Below are 20,235 nucleotides of genomic sequence, written 5' to 3' on the forward strand. Positions count from 1 at the left end.
TCAAACGACACCTGAGGTTGATTCAAAGAAAGAGTTTATTCTGCTCTCCGGATAGCAGAAGGCACTTGCTTGATCAAGTCCACAGCAAGTCCAAAGAAATGACAAGTTTCATGCAGTATATATATCCTCCAGGCACCCTCTCCCTCCTTCCAACCACGTCAGCTTGTATACGTAGGTTGACATCACATATGTTCCTGCTCCGGCACTCTTAACCATAAAAGGGATTTCCTTCCTGCACTCCTGACCATAAAAGGATATTCCTGTTCCTACTCCTATCTTGGAGCAAGAGGTCACTACTTCCGAGAACATGCTCTGGCGTTAGTCCCAGACTTGGGTCTCTGCGTCATTTGTGGTCAGGACATAAGATATGTCTGTGTCTGTTCTACTGGTAAAGTCAAGGCCAGTCTTGCCATCAAACTGATAAGGGAGAGAGCTGTGTTCTTGTTTTGCATTTGCTCAATGGCTAAAGTTTATGCATTTTAGCTAAGGAGAAATGGGGATTTTGGTGCAGTTTAAAAACTGCCTGCACAGTCAGTTTTGGGTTTTGGAAACCCATTCCTTCAATCCTTTCCTCACTCCATTGTTTCCATGTTATCACTGCATATCAGAACCAGGCTGCCTAATTCTGAATCAATTCATCCATCCCCTAAATCCACATTTTGGATTGATGTTTTACATGAAATATGTATTTTTGTGCACACTTTTGGAACACCAGAAACACATTGCAAAATGAGGAGTAATTGACATTTGGAGATTAAGGAATCCAACAGTAAGACAATTCTCATTCCACTCTGAACCAAACCAAAGCGTCAGCAGAATAGATCAGATCTGGGTTTCTAAGATCCTAACACCGAGAGTTACTAGAATTGAAATCCTCCCAAGAACTCTGTCAGATCATAATCCATTATATATGGAATTAAAAGGAAAGGACCCTTCTACACATAGATTGAGAATGAATGAGAGTTTATTTAATGATCAGAGAGTAATGGAAACTGCAAAAGAGACAATAACAGATTACTTTAAATGGAATTTAAACAAAGAAACATCAATTGAAACAGTCTGGGACGCGAGTAAAGCGGTGATGAGGGGTTTCCTGATTCAAAAAAATAGCTTCCAGAAAAGAGGGAGAGAGAAGAAAGAAGAGATCCTGTCCCAGCTCATGGAGAACAAAAAACAGCTAATAACAAAACCTAAAGATGAAATACTAAAACGGAATATAAAAATGTTGCAGTCTCAGTTCTCCATGGTGGTGGGATAGGAGATCGAATGGAAAATAAAAGCCATGAGACAAAAAAATTTTGAGTCGGCCAACAAAGTTGGGAGATTCTTGGCGTGGCAAATAAAAGCAAGACAAAAGCAGAACACAATTTGTAAAATAAAAGATGGGGATAAAATGATTGAGGACCCAAAAGAAATTAGAAAAGTATTTCAGAGATTCTATAGAGATCTTTATAGGAAAGATAAAGAAGACAATAAGAGAATAGAAAAGTATATCCAAGACCATAAATTGCATCAAATCTCAGAAGAAGAAAAAAGAATGCTTAACCAGGAGATAACAGAACAAGAGGTCATGAAGGCAATAAAAAGAATGAAAATAGGGAAGACCCCAGGACCGGACGGTATCTCAGCAAAGTATTATAAAACACTATTGCAATACCTGACACCTGTTTTAAGTGAAGTAATGAATAAAGTCTTAAGAGAAGGAAGGATGCCAAACACCTGGAAAGAAGCCTATATTACACTGATCCCGAAGAAAGAAGTGGATATATTAGATGTAAAAAAATTCAGACCAATTTCGTTATTGAATAACGACTATAAGCTATTTGCGGATATACTGGCGAATAGACTAAAAATGGTGTTAAATAAGGTGATACACAAAGACCAAACAGGCTTTCTGCCAGGGAGGCAACTAAGGGACAACGTAAGAAACCTGATAAATATAATTGAATATCTTGAAGTCAGAAATGAGAAACAGGCAGTACTAATGTTTATAGACGCGGAAAAAGCATTTGATAATGTTTCTTGGCATTTCATGAAGGAAAACTTAAAAGTGTTAGGAATTGGTGAAAATTTTTTGAGAGGTATTGACACGATCTATTTGGACCAAAAAGCAACATATCTGATAACTTTGAGATAACTAAAGGTACTAGGCAGAGATGTCCTTTGTCTCCACTGTTATTTATTACAGTCCTAGAGGTCTTGCACAAGAAGCTAAGAGAATCATCAGAAGTCAGAGGCATTAAGGTGGCATGAAAAGAATTTAAATTAAGAGGCCTCGCAGATTATCTAGTCTTAACGTTGGAAGACTAGAGGCAATAAAAAGAATGGAAGAGTTTGGGAAGGTATCAGGGTTTAAACTCAACAAAAACAAGATGAAAATGCTGAAGAAAGAAGAGATGGAAGAATTACAAGTAGACTCAGGGATCGCAATAGCTAAAAAAATAAAATATTTAGGAATTTGGATGACAACAAAAAATATAAACCTGTACAAGGACAACTATGGGGCGGTATGGAAAGAAATCAAGAAAGATATGGATATATGGAGCAGACTAAAATTGTGATTATTAGGCAGAATCTCTGTGATAAAAATGAATATACTACCTAGATTGCTATTTCTATTTCAAGCAATACCAGTGGTAAAAGGGATAAGACAATTTAAGGATTAGCAAAAAAAAATAACGAAATTTGTCTGGCAGGGGGAAAGGCCAAGGATAAAAATGAAGACACTAGTGGATAAGAAAGAGAGAGAAGGTTTTGATTTACCAGACTTGACTTTATATTATGAAGCTTCGTGCTTGATATGGTTAAAAGATTGGCTGAATTTAGAAAACACTGACCTATTCGATTTAGAGGGCCACGACAATAGATATGGTTGGCATTCGTACCTATGGTATAACAAAGTAAAGGTACATAAAGGTTTTCTGAACCATGTGATTAGGAAATCTTTATATGAAGTATGGGATCGGAATAAAAACCTCCTGGAAAGAAAGACACCGTGGTGGATATCACCAATTGAGGTGCTGACAACAAAAAAAGTAAACATGGAAGGGGAAAGAGTAACATATGAGGATATTACTAGGAAAACAGACCAAGGGATAAAGCTCAAGCCATATGACCAAATTGAAAAGATGTTAACAGGGTGGCTGCAATACCACCAGATTAGTGACTTATTAAAGGAAGATAAAAAGAGAAATGGGTTCGAAGATAAAAAATCGAAATTCCAAATCGAGTTAATAGACTGTAAAGATAAAATTTATCAAGAATGTATAGTTTATTGCTAGAATGGTATACAAAAGACGAAGAAGTAAAGGAATCAATGATAAAATGGGCAATCAATTTTGGGCATAACATTGAATTGGATGCGTGGAAAAGATTATGGAAGGAGGGTTCAAGATTTACAGGATGCATGGCTTTAAAGGAAAACTTGCTAAAAATGATGTATAGATGGCATTTGACGCCAGTAAAATTAGCTAAAATGAATAGGAAAAAAGAAAGAAAATGTTGGAAATGTAAAAAGGCAGATGGGGACTATTTCCATATGTGGTGGACCTGCGATAAGATAAAAAAAAATTGGGAATCAATTTATAATGAACTATAGCTATACTTTCCCCAAAAGACCGGAAGCGTGTCTATTAGGTTTAATAGGAACAGAAATTAAAATAGGAGATCAAAATTTGTTCATGTATGCTACAGCTGCCGCGAGAACCCTTCTGGCCCAAAGATGGAAAGTACAAGATATACCAACTATCCAGGAGTGGCAGGTGAAGTTGACAGAATATGCAGAACTTGCCAAACTGTCAGGGAGGATCCGGGACCAGGAAGATCAAAGATACCAAAATAACTGGAGTAAATTTATTGAATATTTGAAGAAGAATTGTAAAGAGGTCAAGATACTAGCAGGATTGACATAATACCTCCAATGTATAATAGTACTAATATGAGAATGATGTGTGTGATGGAAAGGGGTTAAATATACCAGTTGTGGGGAGGGAGGGGGGTCGCGACTCAGCAGAGTCAAAGGGAATGTATGGTGTTATTACAATTTGTTGGAAAAGAATATGTAAGGAAAACAATAAAAATTTACTTAAAAAACAAACAAACAATCAGTACCCTTGTTGCTGCTTCCTTCTGGATAGCCACTCTGCTTGTGGCCTCAGAGGCAATAGGTATTTCAGCACTTAAGGTGATTCCCATTTCATGCCATACTTTGGAACCCATAAATGGATATCAATATATACATCAAGTATGAAGGTGGAAGCATGCACATCAAGCATAGGAAAGAGACCTAAATCCACATTTTGGATTGATGTTTTACGTGAAATATGTATTTTTGTGCACACATTTGAAACACCAGAAACACATTGCAAAATCAGGAGAAATTGTGACTTGAATTTGTTTCTCAATCCACAACCATGTTCAAGAGCATCAGATTGGACCCTTGCAAAGCTTGGTCCATCCCTATTTCAGTCACTGGAAGGGCTGGCCCTAATAATAATAATAATAATAATAATAATAATAATAATAATAATAACAACAACAACAACAATAACAATAATTTATTATTTATACCCTGGAATCAAGATGGCGGCGCGCATAGACGCTGCGGCTTAGTGCTCTCCCTTAGCGTTTTGTTTTGTTTGTTTTGTTTTTATTATTTTTACTTGGTCTGAGTATGTCTGGCCGGGCAAGAAAGATTTACAGCAGGCAGGAACTTCTGAAGGTCAGGTTACAGTGTGAACAAGCTGTAAGAGCTGATTATTTTCGCCCAGATAACGTTCCTGTGGGAGTAGCCAGGTAAAGTCCAACTGGCAGTTAAAGTCCAACTGACAGTTCAGCTGCTGTAGGGCGCTGGCTTTGGGATGCCATTTGTCTACATGGGATTTGCACCTTCCTGATTGTGAAGAGGACCGTAAATTAATTCAGCCTTGAACAAGCGAATAAGGAAAGGAGTGGTTTAATGGGAATCTAATAGCCAGTAACCAGATACAAGATATACAAGATGGCAGCGCGCATAGACGCTGTGGCTTAGTGCTCTCCCTCAGCGTTTTGTTTTGTTTTTATTATTTTTACTTGGTCTGAGTATGTCTGGCCGGGCAAGAAAGATTTACAGCAGGCAGGAACTTCTGAAGGTCGGGTTACAGTGTGAACAAGCTGTAAGAGCTGATTATTTTCGCCCAGATAACGTTCCTGTGGGAGTAGCCAGGCCACCGGGCTCTCCATGGATTACTATGCCTCCAGGGAGGAGGCGAAGGCGGCGTAGAGACAGGAGGCAAAAGCGAGGTTGTCGGGCTGGCGTCCTGGTAAGATTGCAGAGGAGTCCATCTAAACCACCGCTCCCTAGCATATTTCTTGCTAATGTGAGATCTCTTACCAACAAGATGGATGAATTGAGGCTGCAGGCAGCAAAGAACAGCCTTGTAAAAGATTGCTGCGTTTTATTTGTCATTGAGACATGGCTTCAACCGTCCATACCAGACACAGCTATTCAGTTGGAAGGCTGTGCGGTACATCGTCATGACCGAGGCATGGACTTCGGAAAAACCAAAGGAGGGGGGCTGTGTGTATATGTGAACAAATGCTGGTCCAATAATTCGAAGACTGTGGGCAGTCACTGTTCACCGGATTTGGAATATGTGGCTGTTAAATGTAGACCAGCCTATCTCCCTAGGGAGTTCACAGCTGTTATGTTAACTGGTGTGTACGTGCCACCAGATGCCAATGCCAACTTGGCTTTGGGATGCCTGCAGGACCTTATCAGCAGCCAGCAAGACAAGTATCCTGAAGCTGTGCACATCATTGCGGGAGACTTCAACCATGTTGAACTTAAAACAGTGCTCCCAACGCTCTATCAGCATGTGAAATGTCCCACAAGAGGGGACAAGACACTGGATAAAGTTTATTCGAATGTAAATCACGGCTATAGGGCTTTACAGCTGCCACACTTGGGCCAGTCCGACCATATGTCTCTGTTCCTGGTACCAGCATATATCCCAGTCAGGAAACGGGCTCCCACAATATTAAAATCTGTTAAAATCTGGCCTGAAGGTGCTATTCACCAGCTGCAGGACTGTTTTGAGAGAACCAATTGGGATATTTTCGATAGTTCAGACCTGGAGGAGCACACGGCGGCAGTTCTGTGCTATATCAATCACTGCACAGACACTGTCACTGTAAATAAATCCATCCGGTTTTACCCCAATCAGAAACCCTGGATGAATAGAGAGGTCCAGTGCCTGTTGCGGGAAAGGAACAGGGCTTTCAGGTCAGGCGAGGTGCAGCTTTACAGTGTAGCAAGAGCAAACTTGAGGAGGGGTATTCGACGGGCAAAATTGGATTATAGGCTGAGGATTGAGGATAATTTAAGGAGCAACAACACAAGACAGATGTGGCAGGGGATTCAGCATATTACCAACTACAAACCTAACCTTGGTGCTATCGACGGTGACCCCTTGCTGGCGGAGGAGCTTAACCTCTTCTTTGCTCGCTTTGAGAAGGAGCCACCTGAGACGCCGGTATTACAGCCACCAGCCCATAGGGGCCCCTCATTCACGGTAGAGGAACATGAGGTGAGACAGGTTTTGAGGATGGCGAATCCGAGGAAGGCGGCTGGACCTGATGGCATCACTGGAAAGGTGTTGAAGGGCTGTGCGGATCAGCTGGCGAGGGTCTTTACTAAGATCTTCAATAAGTCCTTACACCAGTCTATTGTCCCACCCTGCCTGAAGTCGTCAACTATTGTCCCTCTGCCTAAAAAATCCACAATCAGTAGTTTGAATGACTATAGACCAGTTGCACTGACTCCAATCATCATGAAGTGTTTTGAGAAACTGGTGCGCCGTCACATTATTTCCTGTCTTCCATCAACTTTTGACAACTACCAGTTTGCATACAGAGCAAATAGATCCACAGAAGACGCCATCAATACCACTCTCCATGCTGCTCTGTCCCATCTGGAGCAGCCGGGGAGTTATGTGAGGCTGCTGTTTGTGGACTTTAGCTCTGCTTTTAACACTATCCTCCCCCATAGACTGGTGTCCAAGCTAGAGGCGATTGGACTCTCCAACTCCACCTGTCTCTGGGTTTTGGATTTTTTGTCAGAACGTTCTCAGAGGGTTAGAGTAGGGTCACACATGTCCACAGCCCTTAGCCTTAACACCGGCTCACCACAGGGTTGTGTGTTGAGTCCCCTGCTCTACACTCTCTATACGTATGACTGTACAGCCATCTATTCCAGCAACAAAATCATCAAGTTTGCTGATGACACTACGGTGGTGGGGCTCATTTCAGGAGGGGATGAGTCCGCCTATCGGGACGAGGTGGAGCGGCTCTGTGTTTGGTGTGGAGAGAACAATCTGGCTCTTAATACGGCTAAGACCAAGGAATTGGTGGTGGATTACAGGGAAAAAAAGGCGGACATTCAGCCCTTGTATATCAACGGGGAACGGGTGGAGAGGGTGGCGGAATTCAGGTTTTTGGGAGTAGCTATCGATCAGGGCATGACTTGGAGCGCACATACCACTGCTCTGGTGAAGAAGGCCCAGCAGAGAATTTATTTCCTCAGACTTTTAAAGAAGAACAATCTGAGTGAGAGACTGCTGGTGTGCTTCTACCGAGGCTCCATAGAGAGCATTCTTACATACTGTATTTGTGCTTGGTTCTCCAGTTGTACAGCTAGGGAGAGGAAGGTGCTCCAGAAGGTCATAACCACAGCCCAAAGGATTATTGGTCATCCTCTCCCATCTTTGGAAGAACTGTACGGTTCCCGTTGTCTTAGGAAAGCAAATAACATCCTGCAGGATTCATCTCACCCGGGACACGGTCTGTTTGCACTACTGCCTTCTGGCAGGAGATATAGAAACATCAAGTCAAAGACAAATAGACTGAAAAACAGTTTCTATCCAAGAGCTGTGGCCTTTTTGAATGCTGTAACTCGATAGTGTGACCTGGGAGTTTGATGGGTGTGGTGTGGGTGTGGCTGGAATGTGGTTTGTTTGGTTGTTGTTGTTGTTTTGCTTTTGATGTTTTAAGGGATGGCATCCAATTTCGTTGCACTTTGTACAATGTTGCACTTGTGTAATGACAATAAAGAATCTATTCTATTCTATTCTATAACAATAATTTATTATTTATACCCTGCCCATCTGGCTGAGTTTCCCCAGCCACTCTGGGCGGCTCCCAATCAAATGTTAAAAACAGTACAGCGTTAAATATTAAAAATTTCCATAAACAGGGCTGCCTTCAGATTCTTTTAAAGATAGGATAGCTGCTTATTTCCTTCACATCTGAAGGGAGGGTGTTCCACAGGGTGGGCGCCACTACTGAGAAGGCCCTCTGTCTGGTTCCCTGTAACCTCACTTCTTGCAATGAGGGAACCACCATAAGGCCCTCGGCGCTGAATCTCCATGTCTGGGCTAAACGATGGGGGTGGAGACGCTCCTTCAGGTATACAGGACCGAGGCCGTTTAGGGCTTTAAAGCTCAGCACCAACACTTTGAACTGTGCTCAGAAACGTAATGGGAGCCAATGCAGATCTCTCAGGACCGATGTTATGTGGTTTCGGCGGCCACTCCCAGTCACCAGTCTAGCTGCTGCATTCTGGATTAATTGCAGTTTCCAGGGGAGAGGACGGAACCCTGAGGCACCCCACAAGTGAGAGCCCAGGGGTCTGAACACTCATCCCCCAACACCACTTTCTGGACACGGCCCAGGAGAAAGGAGCAGAACCACCGTATAACAGTGCCCCCAGCTCCCAGCCCCTCTAAACGGTCCAGAAGGATGCTATGGTTGATGGTGTCAAAGGCCACTGAGAGATCCAGCAGAACTATGTAAGAGCTCTCACCTTTGTCCCTAGCCCGCCGGAGATCATCAACCAGCGCGACCAAGGCAGTTTCAGTCCCATGATGAGGCCTGAATCCCGATTGGAAGGGATCCAAATGGTCCGCATCCTCCAGGCGTGCTTGGAGTTGTTCAGCAACCACCCGCTCAATCACCTTGCCTAAGAATGGTAGATTTGAGACTGGGAGATAGTTGGCCATATTGGCTGGATCTAAAGATGTTTTTTTCAAGAAGCGGTTTAATGACTGCCTCTTTCAGCGGGTCTGGGAAGGCTCCCTCACAGAGGGAAGCATTCACCACCCCACAGAGCCCATCGCCCAGCCCTTCCCGGCTCGCTTTTATCAGCCAGGATGGGCAAGGATCAAGGAGACAGGTGGTCAGTTTCACATGTCCAAGCAGCCTGTCCACATCCTCGGAGGTAACAGATTGGAATTGATCCCATGTAACAAGACTAGACAGAACTCTAGCACTCTTCCGCCCCAGCCCTGCTCCCACGGTGGAGTCTACCTCCTTCTGAATCTGAGCGACTTTAGTATTGCCAAAAATGTTGTTTTTGTTTCAGACCCTACAGATTGTGGACAGAGTGGAATGTTTTACAAGATGGCAGAGAGATATTTCTAAGTTCGTCTGGCAGGGCAAAAAGCCCCGAATAAAATTTAAAATACTAACGGATGCTAAGGAGAGAGGGGGGTTTGCCCTGCCAGATTTGAGGCTGTATTATGAATCTGCAGCTCTCTGCTGGTTGAAGGATTAGATTCTTCTTGAGAACACGGATGTCCTGGATCTGGAAGGGTTTAACAATGCTTTTGGATGGCATGCATATTTGTGGTATGACAAGGTAAAAATTCATAAGTCTTTCAAGAACCATATTGTCAGGAAGGCTGTGTTTAATGTCTGGGCAAAATACAAAGACTTATTGGAAAATAAGACCCCAAGGTGGCTGTCACCAATGGAAGCCAAGGCCCAGAAAAGACTCAATATGGAGGCCAATTGGACGAAATATTGGGAAATATTAGAAAATGAAGGAGATACTTGGAGACTGCAGAGTTTTGAGAAATTAAAGGATAAAGTGCAAAACTGGTTACACTATGCTCAGATTAGAGAGGTTTTTGAGTCAGATAAGAAAACAGGTTTCCAGGTGGAAAAATCAAAACTAGAAACAGAACTGTTAGAACCTAAGACTAAGGTACTTTCAAAAATGTATAACTTGCTGTTGAAATGGAATACTCAGGATGAAACAGTTAAATCAGCCATGATAAAATGGGCACAGGACATTGGGCACAGCATTATGTTTGTTGACTGGGAAAGGTTATGGACCACCGGTGTGAAGTTTACGGCATGTAATGCCTTGAAAGAAAATATTATGAAAATGATATACAGGTGGTACATAACCCCAGTCAAGCTTGCAAAAATATACCATTTGCATGATAATAAATGTTGGAAATGTAAGGAGACTGAAGGAACATTCTTTCATCTCTGGTGGACTTGTCCGAGAGTGAAGGCCTTCTGGGAAATGATCTATAATGAGTTAAAAAAGGTATTTAGGTATACCTTCCTTAAGAAACCAGAGGCCTTCCTTTTGGGCATTGTCGGCCAAGGGGTGTTAAAGAAGGATAGAACTTTTTTTATGTATGCAACTACAGCAGCAAGGATACTTATTGCGAAACACTGGAAGACCCAAGATTTACCCACACTGGAAGAATGGCAGACGCAACTGATAGACTACATGGAACTTGCTGAAATGACCGGCAGAATTCGAGACCTGGGAGAAGAGCCGGTGGAAGAGGACTGGAAAAAATTCAAAGACTATTTACAAAAACACTACAAATTGTATGAATGTTAGGAGAATGCACGTTTGAAAGTAACAGGGATGCAGTAATCTGGCTCTATGATATATGAAATTAAGTTGATAAAGATATTTAAAGATTTTAGAATCTGGGACATAACATTTGAGAAAAGTTAAGAATTGAAATAAGGTAATAAATTGCTGTCCATAACTATCGAACTGAGAAAGCAGAGAAGAGAGATGCGAGGAAGTCTTAAGATCATGAAAATACGATTGTTTAACAACTGCATTTTCATATCTATTTTTCTTCTACTCTTTGTTTATCTTTCTTAATCTTATTTTCACTTTTTGATGGTATTTTATATGTTTGGTGGTTTGTTTGTTGTTTAAAGAAAATTGCAATAAATATCTTATATAAAAAAAATGAATCTGAGCGACTTTATCTGCAAAAAACTTTGCAAAAGCATTGCAGGAGATCTTGGGGTCTCTACCAGGCCCCGGTGGTGCAGATGGTTCTGATAGATTGCGAACCACCTGAAAAAGTCTCCTGCTGCTGTTTTCTGCAGATGCAATAGAGGCGGTGAAGAAGGCCCTCTTCGCCGTCGCCATTGCCACTTGGTAGGCTCAAAGTTGAGCTCTAGCCCGTGTCCGGTCTGATTCAGAGTGAGTTTTCTGCCACCGGCGCTCTAGCCGTCTCAGCGATTGTTTCATTGCCCTCAGCTCCAGGGAAAACAATGGGGCTGTCCCAAAGTGAGCAACTGTCCCAGGCAGAGGATCTATAGCTTGCTCACACATTTGGTGGGGCTGTGCCAAAGGGCCTGATTCTGGGCTGAGATATTTGCTGAAGTAACAAAAATCCTAGGAACACCAGTCGCAAAAACACCTGAAATAGCGCCATTAGGTGGATTTAACAGTAATAATCCATGATTATTATACAAGCACCTAATTGGCCACCTATTAATGGCAGCAGGGATTTTGAAGCAGAAAGCTAAGAGTTTGAAAATTGCAAAATGCTGGTGCAGTGCTGAGGGACTCAACATCAAGGCACAATATGTGATACAACAAAATGCAATAAAGAAGAGAAGCCAAAATGAGAAAAAGGACAAGATTTTGGAAAAGATAAAAAAATGGGAAAAGAAATTAAGATGTAAACCAAAGTCTCAAGAGATTTTGAGAGAAATTAAGTTATACCAGAGACAATATATGGAATTAATGAATCAAGAAATAGAATGGAAAATTAAACAAATGAGACAAAAGACATTTGAATCAGCGGATAAATGTGGTAAACTATTGGCTTGGCAAATCAAGAAAAGACAAAAATTAAACACGGTTACAAACTTAGAAGTGGAAGGAAAGAACATCTACAACCCAAATGAAATTAGAAACTGCTTCCAGAGATATTTTAAACAATTATATTCACAAGGGCCGCAGAAAGAATTGGACATAGACGAATTTCTTAAGAAACATGGATTACAAAAAATTTCTCATCAAAGTAGAATAGCTTTGAATCAGAAAATAACTGAACAGGAGATAGAAGGTGCCATTCAAAACATGCAACTGGGCAAATCCCCAGGACCGGATGGGCTGACTTCCAGATACTACAAAGCTTTGAAGGAGTGGTTATTACAACCTCTGAAGGAAGTCTGCAATGAAATTTTAGAGGGGAAAAAGGCACCAGAATCGTGGAAAGAAGCTTATATTACACTCATACCGAAAACAGAGACTGAAAAGACTCAGCTTAAGAACTACCGCCCTATATCGTTACTTAATGTGGATTACAAAATCTTTGCTGACATTTAGGCTAAAAGGCTGAAGAATGTATTGATGGAAGAGATTCATAAGGACCAAGCAGGCTTTCTCCCAGGAAGACATTTGTCAGATAATGTGAGGAATATAATAGATATTTTGGAAAAACTAGAAGTGAATATAAACACTAAAGCAGTATTGATATTTGTGGATGCGGAGAAAGCTTTTGACAACATTTCTTGGAGTTTTATGAAGAAGAATCTACATGGGATGGGGGTAGGCCAAGGATTTGAGAATGGTATGGGTGCAATATATTCTGAACAAAAGGCTAAGCTAATTGTAAGTAATGTGGTTACGGAATAATAATAATATAATAATAATTTATTATTTGTACCCCGCCCATCTGGCTGGGTTTCCCCAGCCACTGGAGGTAAAGGCTGTGAAAAAACTCAATATGGAGGCCAAATGGCCGAAATATTGGGAAATTTTGGAACAGGAAGGGGATAAACTGAAATTGCAGAGTTTTGAGAAATTAAAAGTTAAAGTGCGAGATTGGCTTCATTATTATCAAATAATGGAGGCTTACAAGTTGGACAGGAAAATTGGCTTCCAGGTGGAGAAATCAAAATGAGAAACAGAACTGTTAGAACCCAATACTAAGAACTTGTCAAGAATGTATAACTTGCTGTTGAAATGGAATACACAAGATGAAACAGTGAAATCAGCTATGATAAAGTGGGATAAGATATTGGTCATAACATTATGTTTGCTGACTGGGAACAGTTGTGGACCACCGGTATGAAATTTACGGCATGTAATGCCTTAAAGGAAAATATTATGAAAATGATTTATAGGTGGTACATGACTCCAGTCAAGCTTGCAAAAATTTACCACTTGTCTGATAATAAATGTTGGAAATGTAAAGAAACTGAAGGTACTTTTTTCACCTTTGGTGGACATGCCCAAAGATTAAGGCTTTCTGGGAAATGATATATAATGAAATGAAAAAGGTATTTAAATATACCTTCCTTAAGAAACCAGAGGCCTTTCTCTTGGGCATTGTCGGCCAATTGGTGCCAAAGAAAGACAGAACATTCTTTATGTATGCTACAACAGCAGCAAGAATACTCATCGCAAAGTATTGGAAGACACAAGATCTACCCACCTTGGAAGAATGGCAGATGAAGGTGATAGACTATATGGGATTGGCAGAAATGACTGGCAGAATCCGAGACCAGGGGAAAGAGACGGTGGAAGAAGATTGGAAGAAATTTAAGAACTATCTTAAGAAACATTGTAAAATTAATGAGTGTTAAAATGATGTGGCTTTAGAAAGTAAGTGGATTACAGCTGTAAAGATTAAGTTAAAAGAAAAGAAAGGTCAACAATTAGATAAAATTAAGGGTGAGGATTTGCTGAACTAAATATTTGAAATTGGAATGCAGAAAGAGGAGGTATGAGGAAGTCGTTGAAGTAAGTTTTAAGAAAATAAGGATTTGAAATTATACTTGTTTTTTCTTGTTTGTGTCTGTTTGTATTGTTGTGTTTGAATATATAATTTGTGAAACTTTAATAAATATCTTTTAAAAAACAAACAAACATCAAGGCACAATATGCCCAAGTGTGGTGTGCTAGTAAAGAAACTGACCAATCAAATTAGGGCTGCTAGAGGCAAACTAAACTTTTTTCCTTGTGGAAGAGACCACAAGGGCAATCGAGTCCAACCCCCTGCCAAGCAGGAAACACCATCAGAGCACTCCTGACATATGGTTGTCAAGCCTCTGCTTAAAGACCTCCAAAGTAGGAGACTCCACCACACTCCTTGGCAGCAAATTCCACTGTCGAACAGCTCTTACTGTCAGGAAGTTCTTCCTAATGTTTAGGTGGAATCTTTTTTCTTGTAGTTTGGATCCATTGCTCCGTGTCCGCTTCTCTGGAGCAGTAGAAAACAACCTTTCTCCCTCCTCTATGTGACATCCTTTTATATATTTGAACATGGCTATCATATCACCCCTTAACCTCCTCTTCTCCAGGCTAAACATGCCTAGCTCCCTTAGCCGTTCCTCATAAGGCATCGTTTCCAGGCCTTTGACCATTTTGGTTGCCCTCCTCTGGACACGTTCCAGTTTGTCTGTGTCCTTCTTGAACTGTGGTGCCCAGAACTGGACACAGTACTCCAGGTGAGGTCTGACCAGAGCAGAATACAGTGGCACTATTACTTCCCTTGATCTAGATGCTATACTCCTATTGATGCAGCCCAGAATTGCATTGGCTTTTTTAGCTGCCGCGTCACACTGTTGGCTCATGTCAAGTTTGTGGTCAACCAAGACTCCTAGATCCTTTTCACATGTACTGCTCTCAAGCCAGGTGTCACCAATCTTGTATTTGTGCCTCTCATTTTTTTTGCCCAAGTGCAATACTTTACATTTCTCCCTGTTAAAATTCATCTTGTTTGTTTTTGCCCAGTTCTCTAATCTGTCAAGGTCGTTTTGAAGTGTGATCCTGTCCTCTGGGGTGTTAGCCACCCCTCCCAGTTTGGTGTCATCTGCAAACTTGATCAGGATGCCCTTGAGTCCATCATCCAAGTCGTTGATAAAGATGTTGAATAAGACCGGGCCCAAGACAGAACCCTGTGGCACCCCACTAGTCACTCTTCTCCAGGATGAAGTTGAACCATTGATGAGCACCCTTTGGGCTGGGTCAGTCAGTCAGTTACAAATCCACTGAGTGGTAGCATAGTCAAGACCGCATTTTACCAGCTTCTTTAGAAGAATATCATGGGGTACCTTGTCAAATGCCTTGCTGAAATCAAGGTAGGCTACATCCACTGTGTTCCCTTCATCTACCAGGCTTGTAATTCTGTCAAAAAACGAGATCAGGTTAGTCTGACATGACATATTTTTCAGAAATCCATGCTGACTATTGGTGATCACAGCATTCCTTTCTAGGTGCTCACAGACTGTTTGCTTAATGATCTGCTCCAGAATCTTCCCTGGTATTGATGTCAGACTGACTGGGCGGTAATTATTTGGGTCCTCTCTTTTCCCCTTTTTGAAAATAGGGACAACATTTGCCCTCCTCCAGTCTGCCGGGACTTCGCCTGTTCTCCAGGAATTCTCAAAGATGACTGCCAGTGGTTCTGAGATCACATCTGCCAGTTCTTTTAATACTCTTGGATGCAGTTCATCTGGCCCTGGAGACTTGAATACATCTAAACTAGCCAAGTATTCTTGTACTATCTCCTTAGTTATTCTGGGCTGTGTTTCCTTTACTGAATCATTTGCTCCAAATTCTTCAGGTCGGGCATTGTTTTCTTTATCGGAGAAGACTGAGGCAAAGAAGGCATTGAGGAGTTCAGCCCTTTCTGTGTCCCCTGTTTGCATTTCACCATCTTCTCCTCTGAGTGACCCCACTGTTTCTTTGTTCTTCCTTTTGCTACGAACATACCCATAAAAGCCTTTTTTGTTGCTTTTAACCTCTCTAGCCAGCCTGAGTTCATTCTGTGCTTTAGCTTTTCTGACTTTGTGTCTACACGTGCTGGCTATTTGTTTGAATTCCTCTTTGGTGGTTTCCCCCCTTTTCCATTTTTTGTACACATCCTTTTTTAATCTTAACTCAGTTAAAAGTTCTTTAGATAGCCACCCTGGCTTCTTTAGGCACCTTCCATGTTTCCGTCTCATTGGTATTGCCTGACGTTGTGCTTTTACTATCTCCCTCTTAACAAACTCCCAGCCATCATGAACTCCCTTTCCTTTTAGTATTACTGTCCATGGGATCTCACCCAGCACTTCCCTAAGTTTTATGAAGTCGGCTTTCTTAAAGTCAAGAAATTGAGTCCTAGTATGCTTGGCTGCTCCTTTCCGCTGTATAGTAAACTTCAGAAGAGCATGATCACTCGCGCCTAATGATCCTTCCACTTCTACCCCACTAACCAGGTCATCAACATTGGTTAGGACCAGATCTAAAATGGCTGTTCCTCTTGTTGCTTCTCCCACTTTCTGGACAATGAAGTTGTCTGCAAGGCCAGTGAGGAATCTGTTTGACCTTATGCTCTTGGCTGAGTTTGACATCCAACAAATATCCGGGTAATTGAAGTCCCCCATTACTACTATCTCCCTTCTTTTTGCATGCTTGGCCATCTGTTCCAGGAAGGCATCATCTATGTCCTCCGTTTGGCTTGGGGATCTATAGTAAACTCCCACAATGAGGTCTCTGTTATTCTTCTCTCCCTTAATTTTGACCCAAATGCTCTCACTTTGGCTTTGAGGTTCTAAATCTTGGATCTCTTCACAGGTATACACATCCCTGACATATAACGCCACTCCTCCTCCTTTCTTGTCTGGTCTGTTTCTCTGAAATAGATTGTATCCCTCCATTATTACATTCCAATCGTGGGACTTATCCCACCAGGTTTCAGTGATGCCTATTATGTCATATTTAGTTTGCAGTACCAAGAGCTCAAGCTCATCTTGTTTATTTCCCATGCTTTGCGCATTAGTGTACAGACATTGAAGTCCATTAATCATTCCCCCGTGTCTCTTATTTAAGGATTTTTTCCTCCCACCACTAGGTCTGCGTGCTGTTTGCTCCATTTGGTCTATGACATTTGGATGATCATCTTCATCAATTGATAGACTCCTACCTTCAGGAGCACTGTCTCCCTCCCCCACATTAGTCAGTTTAAAGCCCTCCTGATGAGGTTTCTGAGATTTTTGGCAAAAACATTTCTCCCAACCGTTGTGAGGTGCAGCCCATCGCTTGCCAGAAGTCCATCTTCAAGAAACTGCAGTCCGTGATCTAAGAATCCAAACCGTTCCTGTTTACACCATTTGCGAAGCCAGCTGTTCACTTCCACTATTTTTCCCTCTCTCCCTGGGCCACGTCGTTCAACTGGGAGGACAGATGAGATGACAATTTGTGCATTTAGTAGTTTCAATTTCCTGCCCAGAGCCTCGTAGTCTCTTTTGATCTTCTGGAGGCTATTGCTTGCAGTGTTATTGGTTCCCACATGAACCAAGAGGAAGGGGTATTTGTCAGTGGGTTTTATTATTCCTTGCAGTCGTTCAGTTACATCTTGTATCTTAGCCCCGGGGAGACAGCACACTTCCTGAGACATCTTGTCAGGCCCACAGATCACTGCTTCTGTTCCCCTCAGTAGGGAATCCCCTATCACCACTACACGCCTCCTCTTAGGTTTGGTCGGGGTTCTTCCGTGAGCTGTCCGTTCCAAGGTCGCCTGCACATTCCCTGAGGACTGACTTTGCTACTCGTCTTCATATACCTGATCGAATGTAATGAGGGAGAGATCCTCAAATGGAGTCTGCTCTTCGTCTTCCATGCTAGGAGAGAGGACCTCAAAGCAATTGTGTATTTCTAAACAATCAGAGCGAACCCTGGGCCTCCTACTTCTTTGAGTCACATTTCTCCATATATCTGGCTCCTGTGTTGGTAAACTAGCCTCCTTCTCAGGGGAGTCCCCTGTCTCCTCCTTGGTGGAGACGGTGTGCTCTGTTGCTTCCAAGAAGAGCTCCAGCTCTCTAATTCTTTGGAGCGTAGCTACACGTTCCTCCAGTTGCTGGACTTTGTCTTTTAAGAGGGCAATCAACATGCAATTGCTGCAGGTAAAGTTGCCTGCAACCTTTGGCAAGATGGCAAACATTGCGCAGGAACCACAGGCGACTGCAGCTGTTCCCTCCCCCTCCATCTTGAGAACATGTCGTTGGGGGTGGCTACAGCGGTCCTCCATCATAAAAAGCGTGAAGACAAGACAAATAACTCCCCCCCACACACAAAAAAATCTAGGTCTCCCCCAACAAACGTTTGAGACTAGCTCCCCTAAATCTAAAAGATGGGTCAAACTGCCCTGCTAGCTCTGATAAGCTCCTCCCACAGCTAATCACCTGCCTCAACAGAAACCCTGCCCCCTCTGACCTTTGCACAGGGAGAGCAGCTAATCAGCCACAAAGAAACACACACACACACAAGAAAACCCTTTTTGCTCCTTCTTCAACTGCTGCCCTGCAAATAATATTGATTTGATCTTGAAAGAAAATCACAATCAAGCATTCTTAGTTCAATGTTATCCCACTAGGGCACATGCATGAGCAGTCCCCACCCTGAGATTTCGACTGCCTAGAAGCCTCCACAGGGTTTAATGTGGCACAGCTTCATGGCCTGATTTAAGCAGGTGTTTTCATGCACTCACCCTCCTCCTGCAAAACCTCAGAGGCATCTAGCAGGACACTTGGGTGGCAGTACCTGTCTCTTGGCTCTTGTGGTCCAGGGGGAAGAATGAAACCTAGTCAGGAACTCTGCCACTTGAGGTGTGGATCTCCAGTCCTTTGGTAGGTATGTGCAGATCCAGTGGTACTCCAGGGTGATTAGCAATGGGATCTGCTGGGGAATCTTGCTCCTCTTGCTTTTCATGTGGGGAAACCTCACTTTTGAGGTATGGGCAGGACTGAACTCTGACAGGAGTTCCACGAAGAAGGATCTACAATTGTGAGGATCTACAATGGTGGGACCATAATGACCAGGCTGACATACCAGGGCTTCAATGGGGCATAATCCCAGGTAAAAGGGCATTCAGTTTTAGCCTTAGTGGCACAGAGTTCTCTTGGATTAGCCTTGTGTGTACTGTTGCACCAGCCCCATTCATATCAATGGGCTCCATCCTTCCCATGGGATGACTTAATTGTTTTGTGGTTTTTCTGAAGTATTTGGTCTTACCATTTTGACTTCAAGAGAATATTAGATCATGGGTTAATAGTTTCTCCTCCCTCCCCCCCCCCGCCCAAAAAAAGTTGTCCTTGAGAATGGTGGGGCACAGTCTTTGTTGTCGTGGGTGAAATCATAGGGCTGTAGTGGTAAAGTATTAATTATCCATACTGGCCTCCAACCCCAGGGATGTCAGACAATTCTGCAGAAAGCAGAAACAGGAGCAAAAATTGCTGGTGTTTGCTAATTCGTCCCATAATTCCCAGAACAGAAAACAATCCAGCAAATGTGATCTGTTGCTGCTGTTAGAACAGATGATATGTAATTAAGTTTTTTCTCTCCATTTGCAATGTCTTTCCTTTGCACTGAAATGAATGGGTCAAAAAATGGCAACATACTGTAACTTACATAAAATGATATACATTTACCATAGAGGACAACAAGATGCATAACGAAGTATTTGGCAGAAGATGAACTACAAGGGAAAGGAAGCAGTGCTACATGAGAAGAATACAGGGTGGAACCAGAAACAATGCCTTCTCACAGGCCTACCCCCCTCCCAGTGTTAGGGAATGTCTTCCCAAGGATGTTAAATCTGTTTTCCACAGTGTTTATGTGATTCTACCATTTTGTTTTTTAGTTTGATTATAAATCACTTGAGACTTCCTTTCTGAGAAGGAATGCACAACTCAAATAAAGCTAACCTTAAAGCCTAACTGCACACCTTCTAGGCCACAACGATTCCTTGGATGCCTGAACCTTGTCCCACTTTGCACATCTGTGGCTTCCTTCTGTTGCATCTCACCCATGGTGTGATGCCCTTTCGCTGCTCCTTTTGCGCACTCAGTTGCTCATCCATTTTTCATGGGAGGCAATCAATTATGTATGAAGAATGGCAGATCAGTTAGACAATTTATCTTCTGTGTGATGTGCCATGTTCCTAAGATGACATATTTTCAGGATGATACTCTTGGCTTTTCCTACACTGTCATCCTTGCCACTGCAAAAACTACTGTTGCAATGGTGGCATGAAACAGGGGTGGGTGGGGGAACATGGTGTATCATATAGGAGTGTGAGATAATAAGTATTCATGGCTTCACCTTGATTGAAAAGAAGATGGAGAGAGAGATTTAAAATGAAGCTCACAGAG

General features: G+C 42.3%; 1 protein-coding gene across 1 annotated transcript in view; it reads left to right on the top strand.

Moving 5' to 3' along the window:
* LOC308592420 (tigger transposable element-derived protein 1-like) overlaps positions 1–13,500 on the top strand; it is a gene marked incomplete at its 5' end in the record, with an annotated part of 444,148 nt that extends 430,648 nt beyond the window's left edge. The window contains one exon of the mRNA XM_081203826.1: positions 13,484–13,500. The remainder of the gene's footprint in view (positions 1–13,483) is intronic.
* Positions 13,501–20,235: the final 6,735 nt, after the last annotated feature.

Source organism: Podarcis bocagei, assembly GCF_964188305.1.
Source record: "Podarcis bocagei genome assembly, chromosome: 7".
Classification (NCBI taxonomy): Eukaryota; Metazoa; Chordata; class Lepidosauria; order Squamata; family Lacertidae; genus Podarcis; species Podarcis bocagei.